The sequence below is a fragment of the Mytilus edulis genome, unplaced genomic scaffold (genome assembly GCF_963676685.1).
Source record: "Mytilus edulis unplaced genomic scaffold, xbMytEdul2.2 SCAFFOLD_1447, whole genome shotgun sequence".
NCBI classification, from domain to species: Eukaryota; Metazoa; Mollusca; class Bivalvia; order Mytilida; family Mytilidae; genus Mytilus; species Mytilus edulis.
The window spans coordinates 82-24,523 of NW_027268404.1; the positions used below are offsets into that span (position 1 = coordinate 82).

Here is a 24,442-nt window from a genome sequence, read left to right on the forward strand (position 1 = left end):
TGAAATACGGCAAGTCGCCAGAATATATTTTTAAACGTATAACATACGTATACGTATTTAATCTTAATCGAACGAAATAACATGATCATGTTGATTCATCCTAGGTCCGACGAACGCAGTTTTTAAAGCCTAGGAAATTTCATTAATCAGAAAATAAATTCAACGCTTTTTCACAATCAGCACGGACTTTTCACTGTCTCGTTTAGTTAACACAAACATAAACAGTTCACCTGTTCTATTTTTTAAAGGAATTGACCGGTACAGCAATTTTTAAATAAATTTCAGAAGGAGGAAAAAACTTACCGGCCGACTGCAGTTTCCATCGTTTGCCCTCGTTCTGAGGCGACGTCGCTATTAACGATGATTGAAACAGTAGAAGGGGACGTAATTCTTTTCCCCGCGTTTTTCCGTAACGCTAAAAATTTATAGAGTTTCTTTTTAGGAACGAGAATACATTAATACACTGACATGTGCTGTTATAAATACAAGCAAGCGACAACAAAAATATTACATTACAAGAAAAGAAAAGAACTTTTTAGAGAACAGACATAAAAAAGAAAAAAAAGAAAATGCAACTTATTTTACATGCACGAGAAGTAGAATGATTTACAACAATGAGTAAAACTATACAATTTACGCAAACTCCTTAAATAAGAAAGATATATAGAAAAAGTACACATGTAGTGCTCAGTGAAAAGCATTAGAGAATATTTTACTGGGGCTGTTTCGCAGGCTATTGAAGGGAAAGCTATTTTTCTATTTTAATTTTCTCCCCAAACAGGGGGAGTGAGCCGATCCTGGAGGTACTGCAATACCAGGCCAACTCGTGGCAAGAGCGGTGCAAGCACCTAACATCTCACCTAGTTGCAAAAATCAGTTTAATATCGAAGTACCCACATGGGGTACGTATCAGATATTAAGCTGATAAGAACAGATACTACACTTTGATCTTAGCCAAAAGGCCGAGAAGCGATACTCAAATCTTTCCGAGTTTCCAAAGCCTACAAATCCTATTTCTTACTCAAACACGGTGTTTTAATTTTAACCAAAGCTACACAAATTTTGCAAATTTATATACAAAAAGCACACGAAACACGAGATCTTGCTTTGCTTCAAATACCTGACAGCATGAAACGATTTCTGCATGACAAAACGGGTGTGAAAATAAAAAGCGGCTTGTGAAATACGGCAAGTCGCCAGAATATATTTTTAAACGTATAACATACGTATACGTATTTAATCTTAATCGAACGAAATAACATGATCATGTTGATTCATCCTAGGTCCGACGAACGCAGTTTTTAAAGCCTAGGAAATTTCATTAATCAGAAAATAAATTCAACGCTTTTTCACAATCAGCACGGACTTTTCACTGTCTCGTTTAGTTAACACAAACATAAACAGTTCACCTGTTCTATTTTTTAAAGGAATTGACCGGTACAGCAATTTTTAAATAAATTTCAGAAGGAGGAAAAAACTTACCGGCCGACTGCAGTTTCCATCGTTTGCCCTCGTTCTGAGGCGACGTCGCTATTAACGATGATTGAAACAGTAGAAGGGGACGTAATTCTTTTCCCCGCGTTTTTCCGTAACGCTAAAAATTTATAGAGTTTCTTTTTAGGAACGAGAATACATTAATACACTGACATGTGCTGTTATAAATACAAGCAAGCGACAACAAAAATATTACATTACAAGAAAAGAAAAGAACTTTTTAGAGAACAGACATAAAAAAGAAAAAAAAGAAAATGCAACTTATTTTACATGCACGAGAAGTAGAATGATTTACAACAATGAGTAAAACTATACAATTTACGCAAACTCCTTAAATAAGAAAGATATATAGAAAAAGTACACATGTAGTGCTCAGTGAAAAGCATTAGAGAATATTTTACTGGGGCTGTTTCGCAGGCTATTGAAGGGAAAGCTATTTTTCTATTTTAATTTTCTCCCCAAACAGGGGGAGTGAGCCGATCCTGGAGGGTACTGCAATACCAGGCCAACTCGTGGCAAGAGCGGTGCAAGCACCTAACATCTCACCTAGTTGCAAAAATCAGTTTAATATCGAAGTACCCACATGGGGTACGTATCAGATATTAAGCTGATAAGAACAGATACTACACTTTGATCTTAGCCAAAAGGCCGAGAAGCGATACTCAAATCTTTCCGAGTTTCCAAAGCCTACAAATCCTATTTCTTACTCAAACACGGTGTTTTAATTTTAACCAAAGCTACACAAATTTTGCAAATTTATATACAAAAAGCACACGAAACACGAGATCTTGCTTTGCTTCAAATACCTGACAGCATGAAACGATTTCTGCATGACAAAACGGGTGTGAAAATAAAAAGCGGCTTGTGAAATACGGCAAGTCGCCAGAATATATTTTTAAACGTATAACATACGTATACGTATTTAATCTTAATCGAACGAAATAACATGATCATGTTGATTCATCCTAGGTCCGACGAACGCAGTTTTTAAAGCCTAGGAAATTTCATTAATCAGAAAATAAATTCAACGCTTTTTCACAATCAGCACGGACTTTTCACTGTCTCGTTTAGTTAACACAAACATAAACAGTTCACCTGTTCTATTTTTTAAAGGAATTGACCGGTACAGCAATTTTTAAATAAATTTCAGAAGGAGGAAAAAACTTACCGGCCGACTGCAGTTTCCATCGTTTGCCCTCGTTCTGAGGCGACGTCGCTATTAACGATGATTGAAACAGTAGAAGGGGACGTAATTCTTTTCCCCGCGTTTTTCCGTAACGCTAAAAATTTATAGAGTTTCTTTTTAGGAACGAGAATACATTAATACACTGACATGTGCTGTTATAAATACAAGCAAGCGACAACAAAAATATTACATTACAAGAAAAGAAAAGAACTTTTTAGAGAACAGACATAAAAAAGAAAAAAAAGAAAATGCAACTTATTTTACATGCACGAGAAGTAGAATGATTTACAACAATGAGTAAAACTATACAATTTACGCAAACTCCTTAAATAAGAAAGATATATAGAAAAAGTACACATGTAGTGCTCAGTGAAAAGCATTAGAGAATATTTTACTGGGGCTGTTTCGCAGGCTATTGAAGGGAAAGCTATTTTTCTATTTTAATTTTCTCCCCAAACAGGGGGAGTGAGCCGATCCTGGAGGTACTGCAATACCAGGCCAACTCGTGGCAAGAGCGGTGCAAGCACCTAACATCTCACCTAGTTGCAAAAATCAGTTTAATATCGAAGTACCCACATGGGGTACGTATCAGATATTAAGCTGATAAGAACAGATACTACACTTTGATCTTAGCCAAAAGGCCGAGAAGCGATACTCAAATCTTTCCGAGTTTCCAAAGCCTACAAATCCTATTTCTTACTCAAACACGGTGTTTTAATTTTAACCAAAGCTACACAAATTTTGCAAATTTATATACAAAAAGCACACGAAACACGAGATCTTGCTTTGCTTCAAATACCTGACAGCATGAAACGATTTCTGCATGACAAAACGGGTGTGAAAATAAAAAGCGGCTTGTGAAATACGGCAAGTCGCCAGAATATATTTTTAAACGTATAACATACGTATACGTATTTAATCTTAATCGAACGAAATAACATGATCATGTTGATTCATCCTAGGTCCGACGAACGCAGTTTTTAAAGCCTAGGAAATTTCATTAATCAGAAAATAAATTCAACGCTTTTTCACAATCAGCACGGACTTTTCACTGTCTCGTTTAGTTAACACAAACATAAACAGTTCACCTGTTCTATTTTTTAAAGGAATTGACCGGTACAGCAATTTTTAAATAAATTTCAGAAGGAGGAAAAAACTTACCGGCCGACTGCAGTTTCCATCGTTTGCCCTCGTTCTGAGGCGACGTCGCTATTAACGATGATTGAAACAGTAGAAGGGGACGTAATTCTTTTCCCCGCGTTTTTCCGTAACGCTAAAAATTTATAGAGTTTCTTTTTAGGAACGAGAATACATTAATACACTGACATGTGCTGTTATAAATACAAGCAAGCGACAACAAAAATATTACATTACAAGAAAAGAAAAGAACTTTTTAGAGAACAGACATAAAAAAGAAAAAAAAGAAAATGCAACTTATTTTACATGCACGAGAAGTAGAATGATTTACAACAATGAGTAAAACTATACAATTTACGCAAACTCCTTAAATAAGAAAGATATATAGAAAAAGTACACATGTAGTGCTCAGTGAAAAGCATTAGAGAATATTTTACTGGGGCTGTTTCGCAGGCTATTGAAGGGAAAGCTATTTTTCTATTTTAATTTTCTCCCCAAACAGGGGGAGTGAGCCGATCCTGGAGGTACTGCAATACCAGGCCAACTCGTGGCAAGAGCGGTGCAAGCACCTAACATCTCACCTAGTTGCAAAAATCAGTTTAATATCGAAGTACCCACATGGGGTACGTATCAGATATTAAGCTGATAAGAACAGATACTACACTTTGATCTTAGCCAAAAGGCCGAGAAGCGATACTCAAATCTTTCCGAGTTTCCAAAGCCTACAAATCCTATTTCTTACTCAAACACGGTGTTTTAATTTTAACCAAAGCTACACAAATTTTGCAAATTTATATACAAAAAGCACACGAAACACGAGATCTTGCTTTGCTTCAAATACCTGACAGCATGAAACGATTTCTGCATGACAAAACGGGTGTGAAAATAAAAAGCGGCTTGTGAAATACGGCAAGTCGCCAGAATATATTTTTAAACGTATAACATACGTATACGTATTTAATCTTAATCGAACGAAATAACATGATCATGTTGATTCATCCTAGGTCCGACGAACGCAGTTTTTAAAGCCTAGGAAATTTCATTAATCAGAAAATAAATTCAACGCTTTTTCACAATCAGCACGGACTTTTCACTGTCTCGTTTAGTTAACACAAACATAAACAGTTCACCTGTTCTATTTTTTAAAGGAATTGACCGGTACAGCAATTTTTAAATAAATTTCAGAAGGAGGAAAAAACTTACCGGCCGACTGCAGTTTCCATCGTTTGCCCTCGTTCTGAGGCGACGTCGCTATTAACGATGATTGAAACAGTAGAAGGGGACGTAATTCTTTTCCCCGCGTTTTTCCGTAACGCTAAAAATTTATAGAGTTTCTTTTTAGGAACGAGAATACATTAATACACTGACATGTGCTGTTATAAATACAAGCAAGCGACAACAAAAATATTACATTACAAGAAAAGAAAAGAACTTTTTAGAGAACAGACATAAAAAAGAAAAAAAAGAAAATGCAACTTATTTTACATGCACGAGAAGTAGAATGATTTACAACAATGAGTAAAACTATACAATTTACGCAAACTCCTTAAATAAGAAAGATATATAGAAAAAGTACACATGTAGTGCTCAGTGAAAAGCATTAGAGAATATTTTACTGGGGCTGTTTCGCAGGCTATTGAAGGGAAAGCTATTTTTCTATTTTAATTTTCTCCCCAAACAGGGGGAGTGAGCCGATCCTGGAGGTACTGCAATACCAGGCCAACTCGTGGCAAGAGCGGTGCAAGCACCTAACATCTCACCTAGTTGCAAAAATCAGTTTAATATCGAAGTACCCACATGGGGTACGTATCAGATATTAAGCTGATAAGAACAGATACTACACTTTGATCTTAGCCAAAAGGCCGAGAAGCGATACTCAAATCTTTCCGAGTTTCCAAAGCCTACAAATCCTATTTCTTACTCAAACACGGTGTTTTAATTTTAACCAAAGCTACACAAATTTTGCAAATTTATATACAAAAAGCACACGAAACACGAGATCTTGCTTTGCTTCAAATACCTGACAGCATGAAACGATTTCTGCATGACAAAACGGGTGTGAAAATAAAAAGCGGCTTGTGAAATACGGCAAGTCGCCAGAATATATTTTTAAACGTATAACATACGTATACGTATTTAATCTTAATCGAACGAAATAACATGATCATGTTGATTCATCCTAGGTCCGACGAACGCAGTTTTTAAAGCCTAGGAAATTTCATTAATCAGAAAATAAATTCAACGCTTTTTCACAATCAGCACGGACTTTTCACTGTCTCGTTTAGTTAACACAAACATAAACAGTTCACCTGTTCTATTTTTTAAAGGAATTGACCGGTACAGCAATTTTTAAATAAATTTCAGAAGGAGGAAAAAACTTACCGGCCGACTGCAGTTTCCATCGTTTGCCCTCGTTCTGAGGCGACGTCGCTATTAACGATGATTGAAACAGTAGAAGGGGACGTAATTCTTTTCCCCGCGTTTTTCCGTAACGCTAAAAATTTATAGAGTTTCTTTTTAGGAACGAGAATACATTAATACACTGACATGTGCTGTTATAAATACAAGCAAGCGACAACAAAAATATTACATTACAAGAAAAGAAAAGAACTTTTTAGAGAACAGACATAAAAAAGAAAAAAAAGAAAATGCAACTTATTTTACATGCACGAGAAGTAGAATGATTTACAACAATGAGTAAAACTATACAATTTACGCAAACTCCTTAAATAAGAAAGATATATAGAAAAAGTACACATGTAGTGCTCAGTGAAAAGCATTAGAGAATATTTTACTGGGGCTGTTTCGCAGGCTATTGAAGGGAAAGCTATTTTTCTATTTTAATTTTCTCCCCAAACAGGGGGAGTGAGCCGATCCTGGAGGTACTGCAATACCAGGCCAACTCGTGGCAAGAGCGGTGCAAGCACCTAACATCTCACCTAGTTGCAAAAATCAGTTTAATATCGAAGTACCCACATGGGGTACGTATCAGATATTAAGCTGATAAGAACAGATACTACACTTTGATCTTAGCCAAAAGGCCGAGAAGCGATACTCAAATCTTTCCGAGTTTCCAAAGCCTACAAATCCTATTTCTTACTCAAACACGGTGTTTTAATTTTAACCAAAGCTACACAAATTTTGCAAATTTATATACAAAAAGCACACGAAACACGAGATCTTGCTTTGCTTCAAATACCTGACAGCATGAAACGATTTCTGCATGACAAAACGGGTGTGAAAATAAAAAGCGGCTTGTGAAATACGGCAAGTCGCCAGAATATATTTTTAAACGTATAACATACGTATACGTATTTAATCTTAATCGAACGAAATAACATGATCATGTTGATTCATCCTAGGTCCGACGAACGCAGTTTTTAAAGCCTAGGAAATTTCATTAATCAGAAAATAAATTCAACGCTTTTTCACAATCAGCACGGACTTTTCACTGTCTCGTTTAGTTAACACAAACATAAACAGTTCACCTGTTCTATTTTTTAAAGGAATTGACCGGTACAGCAATTTTTAAATAAATTTCAGAAGGAGGAAAAAACTTACCGGCCGACTGCAGTTTCCATCGTTTGCCCTCGTTCTGAGGCGACGTCGCTATTAACGATGATTGAAACAGTAGAAGGGGACGTAATTCTTTTCCCCGCGTTTTTCCGTAACGCTAAAAATTTATAGAGTTTCTTTTTAGGAACGAGAATACATTAATACACTGACATGTGCTGTTATAAATACAAGCAAGCGACAACAAAAATATTACATTACAAGAAAAGAAAAGAACTTTTTAGAGAACAGACATAAAAAAGAAAAAAAAGAAAATGCAACTTATTTTACATGCACGAGAAGTAGAATGATTTACAACAATGAGTAAAACTATACAATTTACGCAAACTCCTTAAATAAGAAAGATATATAGAAAAAGTACACATGTAGTGCTCAGTGAAAAGCATTAGAGAATATTTTACTGGGGCTGTTTCGCAGGCTATTGAAGGGAAAGCTATTTTTCTATTTTAATTTTCTCCCCAAACAGGGGGAGTGAGCCGATCCTGGAGGTACTGCAATACCAGGCCAACTCGTGGCAAGAGCGGTGCAAGCACCTAACATCTCACCTAGTTGCAAAAATCAGTTTAATATCGAAGTACCCACATGGGGTACGTATCAGATATTAAGCTGATAAGAACAGATACTACACTTTGATCTTAGCCAAAAGGCCGAGAAGCGATACTCAAATCTTTCCGAGTTTCCAAAGCCTACAAATCCTATTTCTTACTCAAACACGGTGTTTTAATTTTAACCAAAGCTACACAAATTTTGCAAATTTATATACAAAAAGCACACGAAACACGAGATCTTGCTTTGCTTCAAATACCTGACAGCATGAAACGATTTCTGCATGACAAAACGGGTGTGAAAATAAAAAGCGGCTTGTGAAATACGGCAAGTCGCCAGAATATATTTTTAAACGTATAACATACGTATACGTATTTAATCTTAATCGAACGAAATAACATGATCATGTTGATTCATCCTAGGTCCGACGAACGCAGTTTTTAAAGCCTAGGAAATTTCATTAATCAGAAAATAAATTCAACGCTTTTTCACAATCAGCACGGACTTTTCACTGTCTCGTTTAGTTAACACAAACATAAACAGTTCACCTGTTCTATTTTTTAAAGGAATTGACCGGTACAGCAATTTTTAAATAAATTTCAGAAGGAGGAAAAAACTTACCGGCCGACTGCAGTTTCCATCGTTTGCCCTCGTTCTGAGGCGACGTCGCTATTAACGATGATTGAAACAGTAGAAGGGGACGTAATTCTTTTCCCCGCGTTTTTCCGTAACGCTAAAAATTTATAGAGTTTCTTTTTAGGAACGAGAATACATTAATACACTGACATGTGCTGTTATAAATACAAGCAAGCGACAACAAAAATATTACATTACAAGAAAAGAAAAGAACTTTTTAGAGAACAGACATAAAAAAGAAAAAAAAGAAAATGCAACTTATTTTACATGCACGAGAAGTAGAATGATTTACAACAATGAGTAAAACTATACAATTTACGCAAACTCCTTAAATAAGAAAGATATATAGAAAAAGTACACATGTAGTGCTCAGTGAAAAGCATTAGAGAATATTTTACTGGGGCTGTTTCGCAGGCTATTGAAGGGAAAGCTATTTTTCTATTTTAATTTTCTCCCCAAACAGGGGGAGTGAGCCGATCCTGGAGGTACTGCAATACCAGGCCAACTCGTGGCAAGAGCGGTGCAAGCACCTAACATCTCACCTAGTTGCAAAAATCAGTTTAATATCGAAGTACCCACATGGGGTACGTATCAGATATTAAGCTGATAAGAACAGATACTACACTTTGATCTTAGCCAAAAGGCCGAGAAGCGATACTCAAATCTTTCCGAGTTTCCAAAGCCTACAAATCCTATTTCTTACTCAAACACGGTGTTTTAATTTTAACCAAAGCTACACAAATTTTGCAAATTTATATACAAAAAGCACACGAAACACGAGATCTTGCTTTGCTTCAAATACCTGACAGCATGAAACGATTTCTGCATGACAAAACGGGTGTGAAAATAAAAAGCGGCTTGTGAAATACGGCAAGTCGCCAGAATATATTTTTAAACGTATAACATACGTATACGTATTTAATCTTAATCGAACGAAATAACATGATCATGTTGATTCATCCTAGGTCCGACGAACGCAGTTTTTAAAGCCTAGGAAATTTCATTAATCAGAAAATAAATTCAACGCTTTTTCACAATCAGCACGGACTTTTCACTGTCTCGTTTAGTTAACACAAACATAAACAGTTCACCTGTTCTATTTTTTAAAGGAATTGACCGGTACAGCAATTTTTAAATAAATTTCAGAAGGAGGAAAAAACTTACCGGCCGACTGCAGTTTCCATCGTTTGCCCTCGTTCTGAGGCGACGTCGCTATTAACGATGATTGAAACAGTAGAAGGGGACGTAATTCTTTTCCCCGCGTTTTTCCGTAACGCTAAAAATTTATAGAGTTTCTTTTTAGGAACGAGAATACATTAATACACTGACATGTGCTGTTATAAATACAAGCAAGCGACAACAAAAATATTACATTACAAGAAAAGAAAAGAACTTTTTAGAGAACAGACATAAAAAAGAAAAAAAAGAAAATGCAACTTATTTTACATGCACGAGAAGTAGAATGATTTACAACAATGAGTAAAACTATACAATTTACGCAAACTCCTTAAATAAGAAAGATATATAGAAAAAGTACACATGTAGTGCTCAGTGAAAAGCATTAGAGAATATTTTACTGGGGCTGTTTCGCAGGCTATTGAAGGGAAAGCTATTTTTCTATTTTAATTTTCTCCCCAAACAGGGGGAGTGAGCCGATCCTGGAGGTACTGCAATACCAGGCCAACTCGTGGCAAGAGCGGTGCAAGCACCTAACATCTCACCTAGTTGCAAAAATCAGTTTAATATCGAAGTACCCACATGGGGTACGTATCAGATATTAAGCTGATAAGAACAGATACTACACTTTGATCTTAGCCAAAAGGCCGAGAAGCGATACTCAAATCTTTCCGAGTTTCCAAAGCCTACAAATCCTATTTCTTACTCAAACACGGTGTTTTAATTTTAACCAAAGCTACACAAATTTTGCAAATTTATATACAAAAAGCACACGAAACACGAGATCTTGCTTTGCTTCAAATACCTGACAGCATGAAACGATTTCTGCATGACAAAACGGGTGTGAAAATAAAAAGCGGCTTGTGAAATACGGCAAGTCGCCAGAATATATTTTTAAACGTATAACATACGTATACGTATTTAATCTTAATCGAACGAAATAACATGATCATGTTGATTCATCCTAGGTCCGACGAACGCAGTTTTTAAAGCCTAGGAAATTTCATTAATCAGAAAATAAATTCAACGCTTTTTCACAATCAGCACGGACTTTTCACTGTCTCGTTTAGTTAACACAAACATAAACAGTTCACCTGTTCTATTTTTTAAAGGAATTGACCGGTACAGCAATTTTTAAATAAATTTCAGAAGGAGGAAAAAACTTACCGGCCGACTGCAGTTTCCATCGTTTGCCCTCGTTCTGAGGCGACGTCGCTATTAACGATGATTGAAACAGTAGAAGGGGACGTAATTCTTTTCCCCGCGTTTTTCCGTAACGCTAAAAATTTATAGAGTTTCTTTTTAGGAACGAGAATACATTAATACACTGACATGTGCTGTTATAAATACAAGCAAGCGACAACAAAAATATTACATTACAAGAAAAGAAAAGAACTTTTTAGAGAACAGACATAAAAAAGAAAAAAAAGAAAATGCAACTTATTTTACATGCACGAGAAGTAGAATGATTTACAACAATGAGTAAAACTATACAATTTACGCAAACTCCTTAAATAAGAAAGATATATAGAAAAAGTACACATGTAGTGCTCAGTGAAAAGCATTAGAGAATATTTTACTGGGGCTGTTTCGCAGGCTATTGAAGGGAAAGCTATTTTTCTATTTTAATTTTCTCCCCAAACAGGGGGAGTGAGCCGATCCTGGAGGTACTGCAATACCAGGCCAACTCGTGGCAAGAGCGGTGCAAGCACCTAACATCTCACCTAGTTGCAAAAATCAGTTTAATATCGAAGTACCCACATGGGGTACGTATCAGATATTAAGCTGATAAGAACAGATACTACACTTTGATCTTAGCCAAAAGGCCGAGAAGCGATACTCAAATCTTTCCGAGTTTCCAAAGCCTACAAATCCTATTTCTTACTCAAACACGGTGTTTTAATTTTAACCAAAGCTACACAAATTTTGCAAATTTATATACAAAAAGCACACGAAACACGAGATCTTGCTTTGCTTCAAATACCTGACAGCATGAAACGATTTCTGCATGACAAAACGGGTGTGAAAATAAAAAGCGGCTTGTGAAATACGGCAAGTCGCCAGAATATATTTTTAAACGTATAACATACGTATACGTATTTAATCTTAATCGAACGAAATAACATGATCATGTTGATTCATCCTAGGTCCGACGAACGCAGTTTTTAAAGCCTAGGAAATTTCATTAATCAGAAAATAAATTCAACGCTTTTTCACAATCAGCACGGACTTTTCACTGTCTCGTTTAGTTAACACAAACATAAACAGTTCACCTGTTCTATTTTTTAAAGGAATTGACCGGTACAGCAATTTTTAAATAAATTTCAGAAGGAGGAAAAAACTTACCGGCCGACTGCAGTTTCCATCGTTTGCCCTCGTTCTGAGGCGACGTCGCTATTAACGATGATTGAAACAGTAGAAGGGGACGTAATTCTTTTCCCCGCGTTTTTCCGTAACGCTAAAAATTTATAGAGTTTCTTTTTAGGAACGAGAATACATTAATACACTGACATGTGCTGTTATAAATACAAGCAAGCGACAACAAAAATATTACATTACAAGAAAAGAAAAGAACTTTTTAGAGAACAGACATAAAAAAGAAAAAAAAGAAAATGCAACTTATTTTACATGCACGAGAAGTAGAATGATTTACAACAATGAGTAAAACTATACAATTTACGCAAACTCCTTAAATAAGAAAGATATATAGAAAAAGTACACATGTAGTGCTCAGTGAAAAGCATTAGAGAATATTTTACTGGGGCTGTTTCGCAGGCTATTGAAGGGAAAGCTATTTTTCTATTTTAATTTTCTCCCCAAACAGGGGGAGTGAGCCGATCCTGGAGGTACTGCAATACCAGGCCAACTCGTGGCAAGAGCGGTGCAAGCACCTAACATCTCACCTAGTTGCAAAAATCAGTTTAATATCGAAGTACCCACATGGGGTACGTATCAGATATGAAGCTGATAAGAACAGATACTACACTTTGATCTTAGCCAAAAGGCCGAGAAGCGATACTCAAATCTTTCCGAGTTTCCAAAGCCTACAAATCCTATTTCTTACTCAAACACGGTGTTTTAATTTTAACCAAAGCTACACAAATTTTGCAAATTTATATACAAAAAGCACACGAAACACGAGATCTTGCTTTGCTTCAAATACCTGACAGCATGAAACGATTTCTGCATGACAAAACGGGTGTGAAAATAAAAAGCGGCTTGTGAAATACGGCAAGTCGCCAGAATATATTTTTAAACGTATAACATACGTATACGTATTTAATCTTAATCGAACGAAATAACATGATCATGTTGATTCATCCTAGGTCCGACGAACGCAGTTTTTAAAGCCTAGGAAATTTCATTAATCAGAAAATAAATTCAACGCTTTTTCACAATCAGCACGGACTTTTCACTGTCTCGTTTAGTTAACACAAACATAAACAGTTCACCTGTTCTATTTTTTAAAGGAATTGACCGGTACAGCAATTTTTAAATAAATTTCAGAAGGAGGAAAAAACTTACCGGCCGACTGCAGTTTCCATCGTTTGCCCTCGTTCTGAGGCGACGTCGCTATTAACGATGATTGAAACAGTAGAAGGGGACGTAATTCTTTTCCCCGCGTTTTTCCGTAACGCTAAAAATTTATAGAGTTTCTTTTTAGGAACGAGAATACATTAATACACTGACATGTGCTGTTATAAATACAAGCAAGCGACAACAAAAATATTACATTACAAGAAAAGAAAAGAACTTTTTAGAGAACAGACATAAAAAAGAAAAAAAAGAAAATGCAACTTATTTTACATGCACGAGAAGTAGAATGATTTACAACAATGAGTAAAACTATACAATTTACGCAAACTCCTTAAATAAGAAAGATATATAGAAAAAGTACACATGTAGTGCTCAGTGAAAAGCATTAGAGAATATTTTACTGGGGCTGTTTCGCAGGCTATTGAAGGGAAAGCTATTTTTCTATTTTAATTTTCTCCCCAAACAGGGGGAGTGAGCCGATCCTGGAGGTACTGCAATACCAGGCCAACTCGTGGCAAGAGCGGTGCAAGCACCTAACATCTCACCTAGTTGCAAAAATCAGTTTAATATCGAAGTACCCACATGGGGTACGTATCAGATATTAAGCTGATAAGAACAGATACTACACTTTGATCTTAGCCAAAAGGCCGAGAAGCGATACTCAAATCTTTCCGAGTTTCCAAAGCCTACAAATCCTATTTCTTACTCAAACACGGTGTTTTAATTTTAACCAAAGCTACACAAATTTTGCAAATTTATATACAAAAAGCACACGAAACACGAGATCTTGCTTTGCTTCAAATACCTGACAGCATGAAACGATTTCTGCATGACAAAACGGGTGTGAAAATAAAAAGCGGCTTGTGAAATACGGCAAGTCGCCAGAATATATTTTTAAACGTATAACATACGTATACGTATTTAATCTTAATCGAACGAAATAACATGATCATGTTGATTCATCCTAGGTCCGACGAACGCAGTTTTTAAAGCCTAGGAAATTTCATTAATCAGAAAATAAATTCAACGCTTTTTCACAATCAGCACGGACTTTTCACTGTCTCGTTTAGTTAACACAAACATAAACAGTTCACCTGTTCTATTTTTTAAAGGAATTGACCGGTACAGCAATTTTTAAATAAATTTCAGAAGGAGGAAAAAACTTACCGGCCGACTGCAGTTTCCATCGTTTGCCCTCGTTCTGAGGCGACGTCGCTATTAACGATGATTGAAACAGTAGAAGGGGACGTAATTCTTTTCCCCGCGTTTTTCCGTAACGCTAAAAATTTATAGAGTTTCTTTTTAGGAACGAGAATACATTAATACACTGACATGTGCTGTTATAAATACAAGCAAGCGACAACAAAAATATTACATTACAAGAAAAGAAAAGAACTTTTTAGAGAACAGACATAAAAAAGAAAAAAAAGAAAATGCAACTTATTTTACATGCACGAGAAGTAGAATGATTTACAACAATGAGTAAAACTATACAATTTACGCAAACTCCTTAAATAAGAAAGATATATAGAAAAAGTACACATGTAGTGCTCAGTGAAAAGCATTAGAGAATATTTTACTGGGGCTGTTTCGCAGGCTATTGAAGGGAAAGCTATTTTTCTATTTTAATTTTCTCCCCAAACAGGGGGAGTGAGCCGATCCTGGAGGTACTGCAATACCAGGCCAACTCGTGGCAAGAGCGGTGCAAGCACCTAACATCTCACCTAGTTGCAAAAATCAGTTTAATATCGAAGTACCCACATGGGGTACGTATCAGATATTAAGCTGATAAGAACAGATACTACACTTTGATCTTAGCCAAAAGGCCGAGAAGCGATACTCAAATCTTTCCGAGTTTCCAAAGCCTACAAATCCTATTTCTTACTCAAACACGGTGTTTTAATTTTAACCAAAGCTACACAAATTTTGCAAATTTATATACAAAAAGCACACGAAACACGAGATCTTGCTTTGCTTCAAATACCTGACAGCATGAAACGATTTCTGCATGACAAAACGGGTGTGAAAATAAAAAGCGGCTTGTGAAATACGGCAAGTCGCCAGAATATATTTTTAAACGTATAACATACGTATACGTATTTAATCTTAATCGAACGAAATAACATGATCATGTTGATTCATCCTAGGTCCGACGAACGCAGTTTTTAAAGCCTAGGAAATTTCATTAATCAGAAAATAAATTCAACGCTTTTTCACAATCAGCACGGACTTTTCACTGTCTCGTTTAGTTAACACAAACATAAACAGTTCACCTGTTCTATTTTTTAAAGGAATTGACCGGTACAGCAATTTTTAAATAAATTTCAGAAGGAGGAAAAAACTTACCGGCCGACTGCAGTTTCCATCGTTTGCCCTCGTTCTGAGGCGACGTCGCTATTAACGATGATTGAAACAGTAGAAGGGGACGTAATTCTTTTCCCCGCGTTTTTCCGTAACGCTAAAAATTTATAGAGTTTCTTTTTAGGAACGAGAATACATTAATACACTGACATGTGCTGTTATAAATACAAGCAAGCGACAACAAAAATATTACATTACAAGAAAAGAAAAGAACTTTTTAGAGAACAGACATAAAAAAGAAAAAAAAGAAAATGCAACTTATTTTACATGCACGAGAAGTAGAATGATTTACAACAATGAGTAAAACTATACAATTTACGCAAACTCCTTAAATAAGAAAGATATATAGAAAAAGTACACATGTAGTGCTCAGTGAAAAGCATTAGAGAATATTTTACTGGGGCTGTTTCGCAGGCTATTGAAGGGAAAGCTATTTTTCTATTTTAATTTTCTCCCCAAACAGGGGGAGTGAGCCGATCCTGGAGGTACTGCAATACCAGGCCAACTCGTGGCAAGAGCGGTGCAAGCACCTAACATCTCACCTAGTTGCAAAAATCAGTTTAATATCGAAGTACCCACATGGGGTACGTATCAGATATTAAGCTGATAAGAACAGATACTACACTTTGATCTTAGCCAAAAGGCCGAGAAGCGATACTCAAATCTTTCCGAGTTTCCAAAGCCTACAAATCCTATTTCTTACTCAAACACGGTGTTTTAATTTTAACCAAAGCTACACAAATTTTGCAAATTTATATACAAAAAGCACACGAAACACGAGATCTTGCTTTGCTTCAAATACCTGACAGCATGAAACGATTTCTGCATGACAAAACGGGTGTGAAAATAAAAAGCGGCTTGTGAAATACGGCAAGTCGCCAGAATATATTTTTAAACGTATAACATACGTATACGTATTTAATCTTAATCGAACGAAATAACATGATCATGTTGATTCATCCTAGGTCCGACGAACGCAGTTTTTAAAGCCTAGGAAATTTCATTAATCAGAAAATAAATTCAACGCTTTTTCACAATCAGCACGGACTTTTCACTGTCTCGTTTAGTTAACACAAACATAAACAGTTCACCTGTTCTATTTTTTAAAGGAATTGACCGGTACAGCAATTTTTAAATAAATTTCAGAAGGAGGAAAAAACTTACCGGCCGACTGCAGTTTCCATCGTTTGCCCTCGTTCTGAGGCGACGTCGCTATTAACGATGATTGAAACAGTAGAAGGGGACGTAATTCTTTTCCCCGCGTTTTTCCGTAACGCTAAAAATTTATAGAGTTTCTTTTTAGGAACGAGAATACATTAATACACTGACATGTGCTGTTATAAATACAAGCAAGCGACAACAAAAATATTACATTACAAGAAAAGAAAAGAACTTTTTAGAGAACAGACATAAAAAAGAAAAAAAAGAAAATGCAACTTATTTTACATGCACGAGAAGTAGAATGATTTACAACAATGAGTAAAACTATACAATTTACGCAAACTCCTTAAATAAGAAAGATATATAGAAAAAGTACACATGTAGTGCTCAGTGAAAAGCATTAGAGAATATTTTACTGGGGCTGTTTCGCAGGCTATTGAAGGGAAAGCTATTTTTCTATTTTAATTTTCTCCCCAAACAGGGGGAGTGAGCCGATCCTGGAGGTACTGCAATACCAGGCCAACTCGTGGCAAGAGCGGTGCAAGCACCTAACATCTCACCTAGTTGCAAAAATCAGTTTAATATCGAAGTACCCACATGGGGTACGTATCAGATATTAAGCTGATAAGAACAGATACTACACTTTGATCTTAGCCAAAAGGCCGAGAAGCGATACTCAAATCTTTCCGAGTTTCCAAAGCCTACAAATCCTATTTCTTACTCAAACACGGTGTTTTAATTTTAACCAAAGCTACACAAATTTTGCAAATTTATATACAAAAAGCACACGAAACACGAGATCTTGCTTTGCTTCAAATACCTGACAGCATGAAACGATTTCTGCATGACAAAACGGGTGTGAAAATAAAAAGCGGCTTGTGAAATACGGCAAGTCGCCAGAATATATTTTTAAACGTATAACATACGTATACGTATTTAATCTTAATCGAACGAAATAACATGATCATGTTGATTCATCCTAGGTCCGACGAACGCAGTTTTTAAAGCCTAGGAAATTTCATTAATCAGAAAATAAATTCAACGCTTTTTCACAATCAGCACGGACTTTTCACTGTCTCGTTTAGTTAACACAAACATAAACAGTTCACCTGTTCTATTTTTTAAAGGAATTGACCGGTACAGCAATTTTTAAATAAATTTCAGAAGGAGGAAAAAACTTACCGGCCGACTGCAGTTTCCATCGTTTGCCCTCGTTCTGAGGCGACGTCGCTATTAACGATGATTGAAACAGTAGAAGGGGACGTAATTCTTTTCCCCGCGTTTTTCCGTAACGCTAAAAATTTATAGAGTTTCTTTTTAGGAACGAGAATACATTAATACACTGACATGTGCTGTTATAAATACAAGCAAGCGACAACAAAAATATTACATTACAAGAAAAGAAAAGAACTTTTTAGAGAACAGACATAAAAAAGAAAAAAAAGAAAATGCAACTTATTTTACATGCACGAGAAGTAGAATGATTTACAACAATGAGTAAAACTATACAATTTACGCAAACTCCTTAAATAAGAAAGATATATAGAAAAAGTACACATGTAGTGCTCAGTGAAAAGCATTAGAGAATATTTTACTGGGGCTGTTTCGCAGGCTATTGAAGGGAAAGCTATTTTTCTATTTTAATTTTCTCCCCAAACAGGGGGAGTGAGCCGATCCTGGAGGTACTGCAATACCAGGCCAACTCGTGGCAAGAGCGGTGCAAGCACCTAACATCTCACCTAGTTGCAAAAATCAGTTTAATATCGAAGTACCCACATGGGGTACGTATCAGATATTAAGCTGATAAGAACAGATACTACACTTTGATCTTAGCCAAAAGGCCGAGAAGCGATACTCAAATCTTTCCGAGTTTCCAAAGCCTACAAATCCTATTTCTTACTCAAACACGGTGTTTTAATTTTAACCAAAGCTACACAAATTTTGCAAATTTATATACAAAAAGCACACGAAACACGAGATCTTGCTTTGCTTCAAATACCTGACAGCATGAAACGATTTCTGCATGACAAAACGGGTGTGAAAATAAAAAGCGGCTTGTGAAATACGGCAAGTCGCCAGAATATATTTTTAAACGTATAACATACGTATACGTATTTAATCTTAATCGAACGAAATAACATGATCATGTTGATTCATCCTAGGTCCGACGAACGCAGTTTTTAAAGCCTAGGAAATTTCATTAATCAGAAAATAAATTCAACGCTTTTTCACAATCAGCACGGACTTTTCACTGTCTCGTTTAGTTAACACAAACATAAACAGTTCACCTGTTCTATTTTTTAAAGGAATTGACCGGTACAGCAATTTTTAAATAAATTTCAGAAGGAGGAAAAAACTTACCGGCCGACTGCAGTTTCCATCGTTTGCCCTCGTTCTGAGGCGACGTCGCTATTAACGATGATTGAAACAGTAGAAGGGGACGTAATTCTTTTCCCCGCGTTTTTCCGTAACGCTAAAAATTTATAGAGTTTCTTTTTAGGAACGAGAATACATTAATACACTGACATGTGCTGTTATAAATACAAGCAAGCGACAACAAAAATATTACATTACAAGAAAAGAAAAGAACTTTTTAGAGAACAGACATAAAAAAGAAAAAAAAGAAAATGCAACTTATTTTACATGCACGAGAAGTAGAATGATTTACAACAATGAGTAAAACTATACAATTTACGCAAACTCCTTAAATAAGAAAGATATATAGAAAAAGTACACATGTAGTGCTCAGTGAAAAGCATTAGAGAATATTTTACTGGGGCTGTTTCGCAGGCTATTGAAGGGAAAGCTATTTTTCTATTTTAATTTTCTCCCCAAACAGGGGGAGTGAGCCGATCCTGGAGGTACTGCAATACCAGGCCAACTCGTGGCAAGAGCGGTGCAAGCACCTAACATCTCACCTAGTTGCAAAAATCAGTTTAATATCGAAGTACCCACATGGGGTACGTATCAGATATTAAGCTGATAAGAACAGATACTACACTTTGATCTTAGCCAAAAGGCCGAGAAGCGATACTCAAATCTTTCCGAGTTTCCAAAGCCTACAAATCCTATTTCTTACTCAAACACGGTGTTTTAATTTTAACCAAAGCTACACAAATTTTGCAAATTTATATACAAAAAGCACACGAAACACGAGATCTTGCTTTGCTTCAAATACCTGACAGCATGAAACGATTTCTGCATGACAAAACGGGTGTGAAAATAAAAAGCGGCTTGTGAAATACGGCAAGTCGCCAGAATATATTTTTAAACGTATAACATACGTATACGTATTTAATCTTAATCGAACGAAATAACATGATCATGTTGATTCATCCTAGGTCCGACGAACGCAGTTTTTAAAGCCTAGGAAATTTCATTAATCAGAAAATAAATTCAACGCTTTTTCACAATCAGCACGGACTTTTCACTGTCTCGTTTAGTTAACACAAACATAAACAGTTCACCTGTTCTATTTTTTAAAGGAATTGACCGGTACAGCAATTTTTAAATAAATTTCAGAAGGAGGAAAAAACTTACCGGCCGACTGCAGTTTCCATCGTTTGCCCTCGTTCTGAGGCGACGTCGCTATTAACGATGATTGAAACAGTAGAAGGGGACGTAATTCTTTTCCCCGCGTTTTTCCGTAACGCTAAAAATTTATAGAGTTTCTTTTTAGGAACGAGAATACATTAATACACTGACATGTGCTGTTATAAATACAAGCAAGCGACAACAAAAATATTACATTACAAGAAAAGAAAAGAACTTTTTAGAGAACAGACATAAAAAAGAAAAAAAAGAAAATGCAACTTATTTTACATGCACGAGAAGTAGAATGATTTACAACAATGAGTAAAACTATACAATTTACGCAAACTCCTTAAATAAGAAAGATATATAGAAAAAGTACACATGTAGTGCTCAGTGAAAAGCATTAGAGAATATTTTACTGGGGCTGTTTCGCAGGCTATTGAAGGGAAAGCTATTTTTCTATTTTAATTTTCTCCCCAAACAGGGGGAGTGAGCCGATCCTGGAGGTACTGCAATACCAGGCCAACTCGTGGCAAGAGCGGTGCAAGCACCTAACATCTCACCTAGTTGCAAAAATCAGTTTAATATCGAAGTACCCACATGGGGTACGTATCAGATATTAAGCTGATAAGAACAGATACTACACTTTGATCTTAGCCAAAAGGCCGAGAAGCGATACTCAAATCTTTCCGAGTTTCCAAAGCCTACAAATCCTATTTCTTACTCAAACACGGTGTTTTAATTTTAACCAAAGCTACACAAATTTTGCAAATTTATATACAAAAAGCACACGAAACACGAGATCTTGCTTTGCTTCAAATACCTGACAGCATGAAACGATTTCTGCATGACAAAACGGGTGTGAAAATAAAAAGCGGCTTGTGAAATACGGCAAGTCGCCAGAATATATTTTTAAACGTATAACATACGTATACGTATTTAATCTTAATCGAACGAAATAACATGATCATGTTGATTCATCCTAGGTCCGACGAACGCAGTTTTTAAAGCCTAGGAAATTTCATTAATCAGAAAATAAATTCAACGCTTTTTCACAATCAGCACGGACTTTTCACTGTCTCGTTTAGTTAACACAAACATAAACAGTTCACCTGTTCTATTTTTTAAAGGAATTGACCGGTACAGCAATTTTTAAATAAATTTCAGAAGGAGGAAAAAACTTACCGGCCGACTGCAGTTTCCATCGTTTGCCCTCGTTCTGAGGCGACGTCGCTATTAACGATGATTGAAACAGTAGAAGGGGACGTAATTCTTTTCCCCGCGTTTTTCCGTAACGCTAAAAATTTATAGAGTTTCTTTTTAGGAACGAGAATACATTAATACACTGACATGTGCTGTTATAAATACAAGCAAGCGACAACAAAAATATTACATTACAAGAAAAGAAAAGAACTTTTTAGAGAACAGACATAAAAAAGAAAAAAAAGAAAATGCAACTTATTTTACATGCACGAGAAGTAGAATGATTTACAACAATGAGTAAAACTATACAATTTACGCAAACTCCTTAAATAAGAAAGATATATAGAAAAAGTACACATGTAGTGCTCAGTGAAAAGCATTAGAGAATATTTTACTGGGGCTGTTTCGCAGGCTATTGAAGGGAAAGCTATTTTTCTATTTTAATTTTCTCCCCAAACAGGGGGAGTGAGCCGATCCTGGAGGTACTGCAATACCAGGCCAACTCGTGGCAAGAGCGGTGCAAGCACCTAACATCTCACCTAGTTGCAAAAATCAGTTTAATATCGAAGTACCCACATGGGGTACGTATCAGATATTAAGCTGATAAGAACAGATACTACACTTTGATCTTAGCCAAAAGGCCGAGAAGCGATACTCAAATCTTTCCGAGTTTCCAAAGCCTACAAATCCTATTTCTTACTCAAACACGGTGTTTTAATTTTAACCAAAGCTACACAAATTTTGCAAATTTATATACAAAAAGCACACGAAACACGAGATCTTGCTTTGCTTCAAATACCTGACAGCATGAAACGATTTCTGCATGACAAAACGGGTGTGAAAATAAAAAGCGGCTTGTGAAATACGGCAAGTCGCCAGAATATATTTTTAAACGTATAACATACGTATACGTATTTAATCTTAATCGAACGAAATAACATGATCATGTTGATTCATCCTAGGTCCGACGAACGCAGTTTTTAAAGCCTAGGAAATTTCATTAATCAGAAAATAAATTCAACGCTTTTTCACAATCAGCACGGACTTTTCACTGTCTCGTTTAGTTAACACAAACATAAACAGTTCACCTGTTCTATTTTTTAAAGGAATTGACCGGTACAGCAATTTTTAAATAAATTTCAGAAGGAGGAAAAAACTTACCGGCCGACTGCAGTTTCCATCGTTTGCCCTCGTTCTGAGGCGACGTCGCTATTAACGATGATTGAAACAGTAGAAGGGGACGTAATTCTTTTCCCCGCGTTTTTCCGTAACGCTAAAAATTTATAGAGTTTCTTTTTAGGAACGAGAATACATTAATACACTGACATGTGCTGTTATAAATACAAGCAAGCGACAACAAAAATATTACATTACAAGAAAAGAAAAGAACTTTTTAGAGAACAGACATAAAAAAGAAAAAAAAGAAAATGCAACTTATTTTACATGCACGAGAAGTAGAATGATTTACAACAATGAGTAAAACTATACAATTTACGCAAACTCCTTAAATAAGAAAGATATATAGAAAAAGTACACATGTAGTGCTCAGTGAAAAGCATTAGAGAATATTTTACTGGGGCTGTTTCGCAGGCTATTGAAGGGAAAGCTATTTTTCTATTTTAATTTTCTCCCCAAACAGGGGGAGTGAGCCGATCCTGGAGGTACTGCAATACCAGGCCAACTCGTGGCAAGAGCGGTGCAAGCACCTAACATCTCACCTAGTTGCAAAAATCAGTTTAATATCGAAGTACCCACATGGGGTACGTATCAGATATTAAGCTGATAAGAACAGATACTACACTTTGATCTTAGCCAAAAGGCCGAGAAGCGATACTCAAATCTTTCCGAGTTTCCAAAGCCTACAAATCCTATTTCTTACTCAAACACGGTGTTTTAATTTTAACCAAAGCTACACAAATTTTGCAAATTTATATACAAAAAGCACACGAAACACGAGATCTTGCTTTGCTTCAAATACCTGACAGCATGAAACGATTTCTGCATGACAAAACGGGTGTGAAAATAAAAAGCGGCTTGTGAAATACGGCAAGTCGCCAGAATATATTTTTAAACGTATAACATACGTATACGTATTTAATCTTAATCGAACGAAATAACATGATCATGTTGATTCATCCTAGGTCCGACGAACGCAGTTTTTAAAGCCTAGGAAATTTCATTAATCAGAAAATAAATTCAACGCTTTTTCACAATCAGCACGGACTTTTCACTGTCTCGTTTAGTTAACACAAACATAAACAGTTCACCTGTTCTATTTTTTAAAGGAATTGACCGGTACAGCAATTTTTAAATAAAATTCAGAAGGAGGAAAAAACTTACCGGCCGACTGCAGTTTCCATCGTTTGCCCTCGTTCTGAGGCGACGTCGCTATTAACGATGATTGAAACAGTAGAAGGGGACGTAATTCTTTTCCCCGCGTTTTTCCGTAACGCTAAAAATTTATAGAGTTTCTTTTTAGGAACGAGAATACATTAATACACTGACATGTGCTGTTATAAATACAAGCAAGCGACAACAAAAATATTACATTACAAGAAAAGAAAAGAACTTTTTAGAGAACAGACATAAAAAAGAAAAAAAAGAAAATGCAACTTATTTTACATGCACGAGAAGTAGAATGATTTACAACAATGAGTAAAACTATACAATTTACGCAAACTCCTTAAATAAGAAAGATATATAGAAAAAGTACACATGTAGTGCTCAGTGAAAAGCATTAGAGAATATTTTACTGGGGCTGTTTCGCAGGCTATTGAAGGGAAAGCTATTTTTCTATTTTAATTTTCTCCCCAAACAGGGGGAGTGAGCCGATCCTGGAGGTACTGCAATACCAGGCCAACTCGTGGCAAGAGCGGTGCAAGCACCTAACATCTCACC

At 36.0% G+C, this 24,442-nt stretch overlaps 20 non-coding genes and 1 pseudogene across 20 annotated transcripts; all 21 read right to left on the reverse strand.

The window, feature by feature from the left end:
• Positions 1-781: 781 nt before the first annotated feature.
• LOC139507410 (U2 spliceosomal RNA) lies at positions 782-974 on the reverse strand. The gene has a single exon (XR_011660679.1). It is a non-coding gene; the product is annotated as a U2 spliceosomal RNA (small nuclear RNA).
• A 986-nt stretch (positions 975-1,960) lies between these two features.
• LOC139507426 (U2 spliceosomal RNA) lies at positions 1,961-2,154 on the reverse strand. The gene has a single exon (XR_011660695.1). It is a non-coding gene; the product is annotated as a U2 spliceosomal RNA (small nuclear RNA).
• Positions 2,155-3,140: 986 nt separating this feature from the next.
• Positions 3,141-3,333, reverse strand: LOC139507422 (U2 spliceosomal RNA). The gene has a single exon (XR_011660691.1). It is a non-coding gene; the product is annotated as a U2 spliceosomal RNA (small nuclear RNA).
• A 986-nt stretch (positions 3,334-4,319) lies between these two features.
• LOC139507430 (U2 spliceosomal RNA) lies at positions 4,320-4,512 on the reverse strand. Its single transcript, XR_011660697.1, has one exon. It is a non-coding gene; the product is annotated as a U2 spliceosomal RNA (small nuclear RNA).
• Positions 4,513-5,498: 986 nt separating this feature from the next.
• Positions 5,499-5,691, reverse strand: LOC139507431 (U2 spliceosomal RNA). Its single transcript, XR_011660698.1, has one exon. It is a non-coding gene; the product is annotated as a U2 spliceosomal RNA (small nuclear RNA).
• Positions 5,692-6,677: 986 nt separating this feature from the next.
• LOC139507432 (U2 spliceosomal RNA) lies at positions 6,678-6,870 on the reverse strand. The gene has a single exon (XR_011660700.1). It is a non-coding gene; the product is annotated as a U2 spliceosomal RNA (small nuclear RNA).
• Positions 6,871-7,856: 986 nt separating this feature from the next.
• LOC139507411 (U2 spliceosomal RNA) lies at positions 7,857-8,049 on the reverse strand. The gene has a single exon (XR_011660680.1). It is a non-coding gene; the product is annotated as a U2 spliceosomal RNA (small nuclear RNA).
• A 986-nt stretch (positions 8,050-9,035) lies between these two features.
• On the reverse strand, positions 9,036-9,228 carry LOC139507412 (U2 spliceosomal RNA). The gene has a single exon (XR_011660681.1). It is a non-coding gene; the product is annotated as a U2 spliceosomal RNA (small nuclear RNA).
• A 986-nt stretch (positions 9,229-10,214) lies between these two features.
• On the reverse strand, positions 10,215-10,407 carry LOC139507413 (U2 spliceosomal RNA). Its single transcript, XR_011660682.1, has one exon. It is a non-coding gene; the product is annotated as a U2 spliceosomal RNA (small nuclear RNA).
• A 986-nt stretch (positions 10,408-11,393) lies between these two features.
• Positions 11,394-11,586, reverse strand: LOC139507414 (U2 spliceosomal RNA). Its single transcript, XR_011660683.1, has one exon. It is a non-coding gene; the product is annotated as a U2 spliceosomal RNA (small nuclear RNA).
• Positions 11,587-12,572: 986 nt separating this feature from the next.
• Positions 12,573-12,765, reverse strand: LOC139507428 (U2 spliceosomal RNA). The gene has a single exon (XR_011660696.1). It is a non-coding gene; the product is annotated as a U2 spliceosomal RNA (small nuclear RNA).
• Positions 12,766-13,751: 986 nt separating this feature from the next.
• Positions 13,752-13,944, reverse strand: LOC139507415 (U2 spliceosomal RNA). Its single transcript, XR_011660684.1, has one exon. It is a non-coding gene; the product is annotated as a U2 spliceosomal RNA (small nuclear RNA).
• A 986-nt stretch (positions 13,945-14,930) lies between these two features.
• Positions 14,931-15,123, reverse strand: LOC139507417 (U2 spliceosomal RNA). The gene has a single exon (XR_011660685.1). It is a non-coding gene; the product is annotated as a U2 spliceosomal RNA (small nuclear RNA).
• Positions 15,124-16,109: 986 nt separating this feature from the next.
• LOC139507418 (U2 spliceosomal RNA) lies at positions 16,110-16,302 on the reverse strand. The gene has a single exon (XR_011660686.1). It is a non-coding gene; the product is annotated as a U2 spliceosomal RNA (small nuclear RNA).
• A 986-nt stretch (positions 16,303-17,288) lies between these two features.
• LOC139507419 (U2 spliceosomal RNA) lies at positions 17,289-17,481 on the reverse strand. The gene has a single exon (XR_011660687.1). It is a non-coding gene; the product is annotated as a U2 spliceosomal RNA (small nuclear RNA).
• Positions 17,482-18,467: 986 nt separating this feature from the next.
• Positions 18,468-18,660, reverse strand: LOC139507420 (U2 spliceosomal RNA). The gene has a single exon (XR_011660688.1). It is a non-coding gene; the product is annotated as a U2 spliceosomal RNA (small nuclear RNA).
• Positions 18,661-19,646: 986 nt separating this feature from the next.
• Positions 19,647-19,839, reverse strand: LOC139507421 (U2 spliceosomal RNA). Its single transcript, XR_011660690.1, has one exon. It is a non-coding gene; the product is annotated as a U2 spliceosomal RNA (small nuclear RNA).
• Positions 19,840-20,825: 986 nt separating this feature from the next.
• LOC139507423 (U2 spliceosomal RNA) lies at positions 20,826-21,018 on the reverse strand. The gene has a single exon (XR_011660692.1). It is a non-coding gene; the product is annotated as a U2 spliceosomal RNA (small nuclear RNA).
• Positions 21,019-22,004: 986 nt separating this feature from the next.
• Positions 22,005-22,197, reverse strand: LOC139507424 (U2 spliceosomal RNA). Its single transcript, XR_011660693.1, has one exon. It is a non-coding gene; the product is annotated as a U2 spliceosomal RNA (small nuclear RNA).
• Positions 22,198-23,183: 986 nt separating this feature from the next.
• Positions 23,184-23,376, reverse strand: LOC139507425 (U2 spliceosomal RNA). The gene has a single exon (XR_011660694.1). It is a non-coding gene; the product is annotated as a U2 spliceosomal RNA (small nuclear RNA).
• A 986-nt stretch (positions 23,377-24,362) lies between these two features.
• On the reverse strand, positions 24,363-24,442 carry LOC139507429 (U2 spliceosomal RNA; annotated as a pseudogene; the record flags this gene model as incomplete).